The 13,423-nt window shown below is 40.2% G+C and overlaps 1 protein-coding gene across 3 annotated transcripts in view; it reads right to left on the bottom strand.

Moving 5' to 3' along the window:
- LOC119970251 (E3 ubiquitin-protein ligase RNF38) overlaps positions 1–13,423 on the bottom strand; it is a 237,422-nt gene that overhangs the window by 155,948 nt on the left and 68,051 nt on the right. The window contains exon 1 of one of the 3 annotated variants that reach the window (XM_038804564.1): positions 10,536–10,637. The exons of the other annotated variants lie outside the window; for them this stretch is intronic. The gene's annotated coding sequence lies outside the window, so the exon portion shown is untranslated. Of the gene's footprint in view, positions 1–10,535; positions 10,638–13,423 lie in introns of those variants that run through there. 3 annotated transcript variants of the gene reach the window in all.

The following is a 13,423-nucleotide window of genomic DNA, read 5'->3' as shown; positions in this document are numbered from 1 at the left end:
CCCAAATCCTGTACTCAATTCTCTTGTGATAATGGCTGACCATACCATTAGCCTTCCTATTTGCTTGGTACAACTGCATGTTAGCTTTCAGTGACTTAATGACAAGGACACCCAGTTCCCTTTGCACATCCATACTTTTTAATATCTCACCATTTAAGAAATATTCTGCACATCTGTTTCTCCTAACAAAGTGGATAACCTCACATTCTTCCATATTATATTCCATCTGTCATGTTCCTGCCCGCTCTCCAAGTCTGTCCAAATCCCCTGGAAGCCACTTTGTATCTTTCTCACAATGCACCGTCCCACGTAGCTTGGTATTATCTGCGAACTTGTAAATATTACACTTGGTCCCATATCCAAATCACTAATGTAGACTGTGAACAGTTGGGGTCCAGGTACTGATCCTTGCTGTACCCCACAGGTCACAGCATGCCAACATGAGAATAACCCATTTATTCTTACTATCTGATTTCTATCACCTGTTAACCAATCCTTAATTTATACCAGTATTTTACCTCCTATTCCATGTGCTTTGATTTTACTAACCACTTTTCAGCCTCAAGTTTCATTCATTGGAAGCCTTTGACCATCGATATTCTGTTGAGCCTGGTGCATAGAGTACCTGCATAATATGCCTAATGCCTGCAATGTACAGCATTGCAGTTCTGATCTGTGTAGATCTTCCTGACATAGCATGGGCCTGAAAGGAGCTGACAGGCTCTCTCTGTGAATTTGAAGATATGGCTCTTGTATTCTAATACTCTAAAAAATGGTTTACTCATACATCATTCACTGATCCTCAGCATCTCACTATCTTAAATATTTGGTTATTATGATTACAAACATTGTAACGCAAGTCCCAGAAATCAACCTAACCTACATTAGAGGAAGATGACACTGCAGTCTGAATATACCTGCATGCCATCGTGGAGAGAAATTTGTTACTTAACTAGGATTGGTTATATCTCTAAACAACACCAGTAGAGTTCCCTGCAAAATACTCAATCAAAAGCAGCAAGATATCCTCTAGAAGTAAACATTCATGCATCAGCCTCAATCTGATCGATTGAGTTAGGTGAAAGTGAGCAAGCATCAACAGAATCAGAAATATGGTTTCATACTATATAATTAAATGACAAAGAAAAAGTGGAGATTCAAGAATAACACAAGATACAGCTTAAAATCTTCCTGCAACAGGGCCTGGCAAGACTTTTCATTGTTTCTCTGAAAATAGCCTGTAGGAAAATCCTCAGAGGACTTCAGAGGATTGTATTTGTCCTCAATTACCTCAGAGTTGTTGTATTAAAAATTCAATCCAGAAGATAATTATTAGTAGGGTCATCAACCTGCGATGATGCCAATAGCTCACCTAGATAAACATTTTGGACTGCATTACAACACAGTAAAGGTATTCTATGAGGATGTCTGGCAATGGAGCAATTCCCAGAGATGTACAAAGTGTAAAGTATGTGATCTAGGAATGCGTCAAACTAGGATTTTTTGGAAATATGTCTTCAGATTCATATAATTATAGAGTAAAAATGCCAGATCACTCCAACAATTCAATGGCCTACAGTGTCTTGCAACTTGAAAATCAGAGCCAACTAATTTTAGAGGTTTTAAAAGAGGGTGCTGGAAATCAAATTAAAACAGAAAATGTTGAAAATACTCAGGTCTGCATGGGTCTCACCCCCACAATCTGAAGATGTGCAGGGGGTGAATTGACCATGCTAAATTACCCCTTAATTGGAAAGAAAAATAATTGGATACTCTAAATTTATTTGAAAAAAGAAAAAAAGGGAAAAGAAAGAAAATACTCAGCAGATCTGACAGTATTTGTGGGGAGAGGAATAGAGCTAAAGGTTCAGTTCGATGACCATTCATCAGGACTAGAAAAGTTAGAGAATTCTGCCTGTACTTACAGCAGAGTTGATAACACTTTGTGACATGAAGAGAGAATGAGTTTTAGTTAGCCATATAGGATTTATCAGTACAAGTGAAGCTTACCGTCACATTATAAGTACGCTTTCGTCAGATTCACAAAAGGCACAACAATTGCATCTAGTTATTTTATTTGTTCAGAGGATGTGGGCATCATTGGTCAGGCCAGCATTTATTGCCTATCACTAATTCTCCTGAGAAGCACAAAGGCAAGCTAAATGCAAATTGCTTTAAAAGAAATTCTGGTAAAATTCTCATGAGTTTCTAAGGTAATTAAACGCTTCACTTTAAAATAGTCCACAACTTCCAAAAACAAAAATACTTTGAAGAGCAAATAATGCCATACAATACAGTTCGGAGCCTAAATTATGAGAGTAGCAAAATACCTGGCCTTCACATGTATGTTTAAGGGGCTCATTGAAACATAGGGATTATTTCTAGAGAAATTAAAAACACAAACAGGTTGCTTAACCCAACCACTCTAAAGCAGCAGGAGTTCTAATTCCACATGCCCACCCTGTCCCCTTATATCATTATTCCTCTTTAACTTCAACTTCCTTTCTAACCTATTTTAATTATTTAATTAATTGGTGACATGGTCTTTGCAACAATCACTAATGTATTCTACAGTTCTATAATCCTATGTGAGACATATCTGCTCTAATTCTCTTAAATTTAGACTATTGGCTGTGCCCCCTCACTCTGAACCCCTAAATTAACCATCACTTTATCATTTTAATTACCTCCATCAAATAACCCCTTGTTCTCTCCTCTGTTCCAATGAAAACACTCACATTTTCTAATGCCTGAAAGCATCCTCCTAATGGATCTGCACTGCACATTCTCAATTTATACCAGTAAGATATTTCTACCTTGTATTTACAGAGTTTTGGAAATGGTCTGATTTCAATATCTGGTCAGACATAAATGTTTGTTTCATCGTTTCAATGAGTGCTGCTTTTGAATTAGCTGTTTCTTGCTTGCTTTTTGCCATCACACAGATGTGAAATTGCTCTTGATACATTCGGTAACTTCTGTGTTCATGATCTAAACTATAACTTGCTGCTTGTGAAATGAGATGGGGTAATCATAGAATCATAAATTTACAGTGCTGAAGGAGGCCATTCGGCCCATCGAGTCTGCATTGGCTCTTGGAAAGAGCACGCTACCCAAGCTCACACCTCCACCCTATCCCCATAACCCAGTAACCCCGCTTAACCTTTTTGGACACTAAGGGCAATTTAACATGGCTAATCCACCTAACCTGCACATCTTTGGACGGTGGGAGGAAACCAGAGCACCCGGAGGAAACCCACGCACACATGGGGAGAACGCGCAGATGGTGACCCAAGTCGGGAATCGAACCTGGGATCCTGGAGTTGTGAAGCAACTGTGCTAACCACTATGCTGGACTAATTTTCTTTTTTGCATGTGACTGCTGTTTACTTGCGGTAGCAGCCAAAACCAGTATCTAGAACACAATGTAAATTGGTAGGAACATCAATTCCAATCACTCAATAATACTGTAACAGGATTAAATAGCAATTAAATTTAAATATTTTCACATAATAAAAAGCACATAATGTATATTTTACTAACCTCAATCAATTTAATTTTCATACATATTTGTGATAAAAATGATTGACTTTTTTTTTAAATATGGTTGAGATTGAAAATAAATACTATAAATTTATGAAATGTCCCATAACCAGTTCATCTGTGCATTGCTCTGACATCAGTGGCAGGGATAACCATCTTTCCGTCAATCTTCACCAATAGTCTGCAATGCATAACTCCACTGAAAGTAATTTGATAAATAAAGTCTAGCCAGTAAAATGCCTTCAAAAATTATTTATATTTTATTTATAAACCATTTTGCGAACTAAAAATGCACTTCTTCCCTGTGCAACTATTGTTCAACTCATGCAAGTACGATCACATTTTATACATGGGAATAATATACAAAATCTAATAAATTTATTCCGTTATCCCTGTTACTGATGTCAGAGCAAAGAAGTACAGATAAACAGGTAATGGGATATTTAACACATTTATAGTATGTATTTTCACTGCCAAGCAGATACGTTTTTTAAAATCACAATCATTCTTTATGTACAACAATTAAAGTGATTAATGTTAGTAAAATATACAATATATGCCTTGAAATGTGAAAACCTTTAAAATAATTAAATTCTACTTAATTCCGTTGCAATAACATTGTGTTATGAGAATACTGATATTCCTACCAATTTCCATGGTGTCCTAAATACTGGTTTTAGCTGATATCAAATAGTAAATAGCAGTAACATGCACAAAAGAAAATTTCTCCAACATTAACCCATCTCATTTCACAAAATAGCAAGTTATAAGATAGATGATAAATACAGAAATTCTGAATGCAACATGAGAACACAGAGTAGCCTCCACAAACAAAATATAAAAATGCTAGAATATTTTTTCTCTGCAGAGTATGAAGATTGAAATAAAACAATTGACCAATATCACATCTATGTGATGACAAAAAGCAAGCTAACAACAGCCAATTCAAAAGCAGCACTCATAGAAATGATGAAACATGTCTTACCAGATATTCAGAATAACAAACTCTATTAATACAAGCTCAGAAATAACTGGCATAAATCCTCACTACATAGCAGAAAGCAGTATCAATTTTAATTTTTCTGGTAATAATAATCTTAATAGGTTTGTATGCTTATTAAAATACTTTTATGCACACAGCAATGTTGCTGCAGTGGTGACACCTGTGGAAGTCTTGTGGAACAGTGGGTAGCATTCCTATCTTTGAGCCAGAAGCTATCACTCTGGAACTTGATGGTCATGGAAGTGTTACAATGCCGAACCAGACCCTAACAATTGTTGGAATACCGGACAAGAACCCCAAACAATATTTCTATTGTAAAACTGTGAGGAAAGGATACTTCGCCCCAGGAGCGACATCTCTGATCAATAGGTGTTTTTTGTGTTAAAACAGACTTTCATTTAAACACAGAATTAACCACATTATCCAAGATATAGCTTTACAGTTATCAGTTAAACAGTTCTTAAATAAAAGGAAAAGCAACTCAATACAGATCAAATGCCACTTATCAATAAAGTTAACAAAACAGATTACTTGCTTAGCTGTGCAGACCCAGTGGTCCTTTCAAAAGCACATTCTGTACACCTGCTCAACCTAACAGCATTTGGCAAAAACGGCTATTCAACTTAAAATCCTGTAACAGACTGCAAAACTAGACAGATCTGACTCCTCCCATTAATTACATCATCTGTAAACCGCTACGTTCCAGGACCTGCTTAGTTAAGACCAAATACAATCCCTCATAAATTTTCTACACTCCAGGAATCTCCAGCAATCAAAACACTAGTCCATTAGCACTTTTTCTGTAACCAGGTGCTTGGAATCACCTTTTATGACTCTCTAATTATAGCTTGAATAGACACACTGCCTGTGTGCATTTTGAACCAGGGTGTTTACTAACATTATTGCATCAGAATAAAATATATATACCAAATATATACCAATTTTTACACTCTTCAAACAAGGTTCATTTATAATGTGGTTAAACAGGTTGGCCTGCAACCTGAAAATCATTCTCACATGCCTACGGCTGGCAGTAAGTCTGGGAGTGTCTTTATGTCAGCCCAAACCTGCAGCAGGCAATGGCAAACCACTGCAGTAACTTGCATGTACAGCCATGGACCAACACTAGAAGGCAATGATTAACAATGCCTTCTTAGGATATGGTACACATAAACGTGTCACCTGCAAGCGAAGCAATTACATTTTTTGCAATGTTGTATTTTAGGAAAGGATAGATTGTGTGTGACATTTGACAATAGCAAATAAAGACGTGTTGATTAAATTCAAATGACTATTGCTCTTTTCATTTTTGTTTAGAAGCACTGTGCTTCATTTTTTTCTCAAAGACTCTCCTCTCAAGTTACTATTAATTTAAGGATCCTGTTACATTCAGAGCTTCAAAAATGTTGGTCCTTTAACAACATTAATAATGCTCAAAAATACATACTTCTATTTCCAGCCACTGACCTCTTCAATAACTTTGTTGCCAGGTGAGGGTAATATACTCAAACAGCCAAGTTAAATATTTGTTGAAGCAACAAACCTTTGAACCTCAAGACATTTTTGAGGGTGAAGACTTAGGCAAGAGCTGAAGGCATGAAGTGTGGGCATTCTATTGTTGCTTTGGGCCACAGAAGTTATGGTCGGCACAGAACCAATTATTGTATTCTACACAAAATACCTGTAAACTGATGAGGAAGTGTTAGGTTGATCTGAAAGGAGTGAGTTGGAAATCTTGCAGTAATGTTAACGCCTTAAAATTATTTGATTACCATTTTTGCCAAATAGCTGGGAAATAAATTTATGTTAGTATTGTAGGATAGATCACAGATATCAGCAAATAAATAAATGCAGAAGGCTGCAATGTATCATTTGCATTTTTATCCCACATGCCCAAGAGCACAAGCTGCAAATAAATCAGTCAATCTCACACAGACAATATTGATTGCACAAGTTGAAAAAAAGGACTGAATTTAAAGATCTAACACTCGCAAGCCTAACCATTCACAAATCCTCAAATATGTCACAGGCACCTTTTGCTGGTCTCAACCTAAGCAACAAAACAGCTATGAAAATGTGTTGCTGTTGTGTTCTTAATCTGGAAGCGAAATATGCTTAGCACCAAGATGACCAACCTTTTTACTTCATGTGAAACCTTATGAATATAGCACTGAAAAATAGTTAAGGCACACTGGATATATTAAACCAAATTTAAAATATCAACAGATAGTTAGCTAAATGAATAGGTTGTACAGCCTACAGAATACCATAATTCCACATAGATTAAATTCTTGATTCCACAAAAAGGACATTGAAATAATGAGTGGGGGGTGCTATCTGAACAAAGTAGCCTCACCACTGTTGTTCTTTAATAAACAACAAAAACTGTGGTAGTTTATCAAGCGATATGAAGGTAGGCAACATTAAAGATTACTGCTCAACAAATTAGCTTGTAGGGCATTTGTTTGCCCAATCTGAAGAGATATAAAATGGGTAAATGCCTCCATTGCAATAAATGAATGTCCTGATCTTGTTAAAACATCCGCCCATTAGCATCAATCATAGCAATTTGAGTCTATACCTATTTTCAACATTATGATGATCCTGTCATTGCTCTCCGACTGATGTTGGAGCTTTACTCTGCTATTGGATTTGCATTTTGGAGCACACCTTAACCTGCATCACTGGACTGCTCAGCGCAGAGAAAATATCCTAAATTCCATGGCCACTACAATCTAGAAGAACAAGAGCAGCAGATATATGGGAACCCCAACACCTGCAGGTTCCCCTCCAGGTCACTCACCAGCCTGCCTTGGAAATTCATCGCCATTCCTTCATTGTCACTGTGGCAAAATCCTGGAACTCCCTCCTTAAGAGCACAATGGGTGTACCTACACCTCAAGGACTGCAGTGGTTCAAAAATGTAGGTCACCACCTTCTGAAGGGAAACTAGGGAAAGGCAATAAATGCTGGCCTAACCAACAACACCCACATCCTGTAAATGCACTTTTAAAACAATTTCAGGTTTCCATGGGTCAGAAATATTTCACAAAAACAGGGCTTTATCTGACCACAGAAGTGTTAAGATAATTTATTCTGCAAGGTATGGCATTATGTACTATGCATAATTTTTATGGAAAATGCTCTTGAGCAGTTCCTTCTACGACAACTGCAGAAACTTACGATATATTAGCTTATAAACATTTGGCAACTTAAGTGTTAAAAGCCTGGGTTAGAGTGTGTTTGACTGCAGCAGACATGCTTTTAAAAGAATCTTGTTTTTGCAAGACCAGAAAGCTTTTAGGAGCCAACGGTGAAATTGATCAGAATAATGTGTTTTCAGTCTGGGCTAATACAATGTTGCTTGACTGGGGGGGGGGGGGGGGGGGGGGGGGGGTACCTGGCGAGTTAATGTGTTTTCAGCTTGGGGAGATTATGTGGAGCTACGGTATTCAGACATTGTGATAAAGCTTTGGAGTTGAGTTCTGATCTGGCTAACCCTTTAGACCACAAGTAAAGTATTTTTCTCTTGCAGTAGAATAATTTTTTTAAATTATGGTATTTAAAGCAGTGCACACTTGTCTGACAACAAGCAGTGAGCTGAAACAAACCAGTTGAAACGGCTTTTTGAAGACATCCAGCCAGAGTCTGCAGGGTTTCGAACAGGAGCCACATCTGTTCTGGAAAGCAAGTTTTACTCAATGCCATTGGGATTTAGAATGGACATGAGAGTTACATGTTTTTTTGTTGAGAATAGAAATAGTAATTGTATTTACTGCATTGAGTAGTATTGTTTAAGGGGTAACTGTAAGATATCTTTTTGTGTGATGTTAAAGAGTTTAATATTATGTTAATAATAAAGTTGGGGTTTTTTTAATGTCAAATCCTTATTTCTTCAGGCAATCACTCCTGGAGCTTTCCAGTCTTACAAAATCAAATGAAATACTGGGATTTTGGTCCAGTATTCTAGCCACCTTCGAGGTCTGGTCTGGGATCGCAATACTTTTCCATTACAATTCAAACGTAATTCACAAAATTAATTTTCTTGATCAGCAGATTTCTAACACATGCAGAAAACACTCACTGCCCAGAAATCTCCAAATCAGGCTACTGATAAATCCACATGGAGTCTCCGTTTCCAATATACAGTGTGCATTCTCTCCTAACGGACACACAAATCTTTATATTTTAAATGAAGCTCGAACTGGCAAAACCAGAGGATCCCAAAAGGTACATCAAAGAACAGCCTGAACTTAAACAATATGGGGATTGTGCAGGAAAGTGGAATTGAGGTCAAGGGTCAGCCACAATGTTTTTAAATAGTGGAGCAGGCTAAAGAGGCCATCTTGTGCTCCTATTTTTAAAATAGAATAGAATCTCTGCAGGGCAGAAGGAGGCTATTTGGCCATTGAGTCTGTGTTGGTTGTTGGAAACAGCACCCTACTTAAACCCATGCCTCCACCCTAACCCAGTAACCCTACTTAACCTTTTCGACACTGAGAGGCAATTTTAGTGTAGCCAATCTACCTGACCTGCACATCTTGCATATGATCCCTCGAGCATGCTCCATAATTTAATATGATAATGGCTAATTTTCTACCTCCACTTACAAATCCCCTGTCCATACTGCTCACTTCCCAAGAGATCAACATTTTTTCTCAGAATTTTTTCTCAGAATTACACATTATTTCAGATTGCCAATGAGTTTTGAGTGGTTGCATAATAAGTCCACGAAAGGTCTGTGGACAGCTATAAGCATAACAAAAGATATGTGCCATTTGTTCACTCACTCCTGAAATTCCTGGCCTGTGTCTTCATCTATGGTCCAAACACTAACTTTATCTTCAAAGGAAGAATCGTAATCATTATTTAAATATCTAGTAAAGTTTCACCAATATCATCTGGGAACCAGCAGGAGTCAATGAACCTGGCCTACTCTGTGACCTAAATCTACACATTTAGAATCGGAGGGGAATTTCTTCAGTTTCATTGCCTCTTTAAAAGGGCTGGGTCAGAATAAAGACGTACAATATTTCATTACATACTATTCCTGGTCAAATGAAAGTACCATCGAATATTTGTAATTAATGCTGAGTTGCAGGTTTTGCAACGTTATTCGTAAATGAAATACTAAGTGCAGAAACAAGAATTATTCCCCACCCCTACCCCTTACTCCTGGTCAAATGAAAGTACCATGGAGTATTTGTAATTAATGCTGAGTTGCAGATTTTGCTACGTTATTCGTGAGTGAAATACTAAGTACAGAAACAAGAATTATTTCTCCCACCCCATCAATGTGTTTAGCCACAACATCATAATGGCCACAAAATACTAAAAGGAGGCACGTTGTGCAGAATTATGTAGCCACGGTAAATTGTGGCATGTCAACGGAGATTTAATGCGCCAGCAAGTTGAGCAAACGGGAAACTCGCAACGACATCCACTCTCTTCCCAACTTCACAGCCTCCGTTTAAATATTACAGATGGGGAGAGAGTGGACTGGACAGGAAGCGGCTGCCACGCCCCGTGGAGCACACGTGAGGCTCATCCGGGACATGACACACAACAGAGGGAAGGGGGCGTGTCCCCCTGTCTCTCGGGGCGGGCGCGCGACAGGACGCGCGAGAACCCCCGCCTGGAACGTTCTGCTCGGAGCCGTTAACAACTCCCCCCCACCCCCCCCTAAATAAATCGCCAACACAAACAATAATCACCCCGGAGCGGCTTCCAATTCCTAAACAATAAGAGATGGACGCAGCGCCTCCCGTGTGCTGCTTGTGTGAGAAGAGTTAATGTATATTTTTATATATAGGGACAGAGGGCTCGGGGAGGGGAGACTCCATTTGTTTTACTCTTTAATTAAGAAGCGGTTTGTTGGGAACAGACATCCCGGGTTCGGCAGCGGTGACCCAAAGAAATGAGGGAGGGAAAGAGACGGGGCGGAGTGCGCCAAGTGGGTTCCATTTTCATTCTGCCGGGGTTTCCCTACCTATTGTATACAAGTTAATCGCGTTGAGACCGCTCCCCTCATCTTGAGCTCCCGCATCCTCTATTCGAGCCGGGCACGAAGCACAGCCACCGCCGTTTGGTTCACTCCAACCTCCCCCCCCCCCCCCCCCGGGGTCACGTAATGGACTCGCCCATCGAGGACAGCCAGAGGTAACGGGGGAGGCAACCAGGAAGAAGTTGCCTTACCCAACTTCAACAGGTCCCAAAGAGTTTTTGCAGTCAATTATTACTTTTTTTGCAGTGCACTTCACTTCTGTGATTTAGGAGGTGCACGTCAAGATTGCAGAAACAGCAACGAGATACATGACCAGGTCTCTTTCAAGGGGATCTTTCAGATCTTTATATGTCCACCTGAAGGGGGGCTGGGGGGGAGAGAGGAAAACATGTGGGCCCTAATTTAACATTGCATCTGCAAGACCTCCAGTGCAGCACTCGCACAGAACTGAGTTATAGCCTAGATTGTGTGTTTATATTTCTTTATTTTTCTTCACTTGTTTCCACACGGGCTTGATGGTTTCTTAGATGGCTGAAAAAGCCAATGTGCCATCTACAGACGATGCAGAGCAGGTGGTATTTGAAGGGCCGGCAAGATGAGTTGTTGGGAGGTTTGTGTGCTCTTTGAATGTCTCAACATTGCCTCCAAGTGTTCCCAAAGTCTTTTGATGTGTTCACTGCCTTCCTGAATGAACATTCACAATTTTGGTTGATTATAAGTTAGCTCCCGTGATTAAGCACGGATGTTTGACACCTCTGAAGCATTTCTGTTGCTCTCCTGTATGTCTCCTGTGATGACAGAGTAGTAGCCTGGTGTCAAGTATGCCAATATCCTGGTGTCAAGTATGCCAATATCCTGACTAGAATTGGTTTTGAGTGATGCTGAACATGTAGCTTGGGGGAGGACACTGCAGTTGGATTGCCCTTCTTGCCACAGGGATTAGAGGATCTTGTGAAGGCATTGCTGCTGATATTTCTCCAGTCCTTGAGGTGCCTGCTGTAGTTGTCCCAAGTTTCCGGAGCTTATAGAAAATAAGGGATCGCTGCTGACCTATAAATCATGACCTTAGTCTCAAGTTGGTCTTGAGTACTGTTGCTTTGTCGGCCTACGGCTAAGATGCCACATTGGACACAAATGATGAATTTTGTCATCCATGTCTACCTTTGTCAAGAGGAGGCTCCCAGGATATGGTAAATGGTCCATACTTTCCAGGATCTCACCATTCATTTGGAGGGGCGGGGGATTGCTGTGCTGTCGGATCTACTTGGAAGAGGACTTTAGTTTTCCAGGTGTTTAGTGAAAGGCCCATTTTTTCATATGCTTCGGAGAAGGAGTGAACAAAACTGGAGTTCAGGACCTCAGTGAGCATGCATACAATTCTCATCTGCATACTGGGACTCAATAAATGAAACAAAAACAGAAAATGCAGGAAAATCTCAGCAGGTCTGGTTGCATCTATGGAAAGAGATAAAGTTGACGTTTCTAGTCCATATGACTTCTTAAGAGCTCTCCACAGATGCTGGCAGACTTGCTGAGTTTTTCCAACATTTTCTATTTTTGTTTCAGATTTCCAGGACATGCAGTATTTTACTTTTATCTCAATGATCTCAACAGACATAGGGGCTGGCTTAGCACAGTGGGCTAAACAGCTGGCTTGTAATGTAGAAAAGGCCAGCAGCGCGGGCTCAATTCCCGTACCCGCCTCCCCAAACAGGTGCCTGAATGTGGCGACTAGGGGCTTTTCACAGGAACTTCATTGAAGCCTACTTGTGACAATAAACAATTATTATTATGAATGAACCTGGAGTGATCTTGGTTTTGGATTGGTTAAACAGTTTGTCTCTTCTGTAAATTATCTTTGTGCCTGTGAATAATTTGCAGAGGGTGCAGTTTTGCTGCGAGGAAGATGGAAAAGAGAGTTAATGCGATGGCAGTTTTATGTGACCCAATCTTCATTGATTAAGATCTGCGATGGTTCGGGCGAAGGTAGATTTGGCAATCCAAAACTGGCATGTGGGAGCGATGCTCCTTCTCCATTGCAGGAAAAAACTTGTTCAGCAGGTGTTAGGCACTCTCGGTGTAACTGGACATGGTGCAGGACTAGTCCATTCCTCACTCCTGCACTGGCGATCACTTGAGCTATTTTCCACTTCATCTGGAGGTCAAAAATGGACTGCGTTTGCTGGGATGCGATGTACAAACCTCCAGGGGGGGGGGGGGGGTGTGCTCACCAAATCATGATGGCCACCTTTGTGTATGGCTGAACCTTGGTACACAAACATCAAATGTCATGACATGCTGAGGTTCTACCTGTCCACAATGCTGCAAGGGATGGGCTTGGCCATGCTGCTGCGGAACATTCCAAGTAGTTAGGCTGTGCCATACCACCTGTACCTCATGGAAACATTTATGCAGAAAAGCACCTTTGACTACAAGTCCGTCAGACAGTGGTTGCACGAAAGTCCTACCCTGTGGGAAAAAGAGATGGTGGATCCTGTCAGATGGTTCCCTGAGCAGACTGTCAAAGGCATTCTGTCACCAGAACTTTAAAATAAGTACCAAGACCTCGCTTGACTGTTAGTGAGAAAAGCCCTCCACATCACATCCTTCCTACACTGCCGGAATCCCATCCCAACCACATGTTGCCCTCGAGGTGACTATGATGACCGTTGTTCACCTCTTTTTGGAATGTATCCTTGCAAAGTCAATTTGGGGAGCAATGAGGTTTTTTTTGACATTTATCCTGAGCAACTCCGTGGCATAGGACTCTGTTCTAAGGGCTGTTCCCGGGGCGGGCCGGGGCGGGGGACAGAGACAAAATATCAGCTGTTGCTGAAGGATCACCAACTCGTGAAAGACACTCTTTGGTGCCC

This window comes from Scyliorhinus canicula, chromosome 8, assembly GCF_902713615.1.
Source record: "Scyliorhinus canicula chromosome 8, sScyCan1.1, whole genome shotgun sequence".
Taxonomy (NCBI): Eukaryota; Metazoa; Chordata; class Chondrichthyes; order Carcharhiniformes; family Scyliorhinidae; genus Scyliorhinus; species Scyliorhinus canicula.
This window is presented reverse-complemented; position numbering and strand designations above follow the sequence as displayed.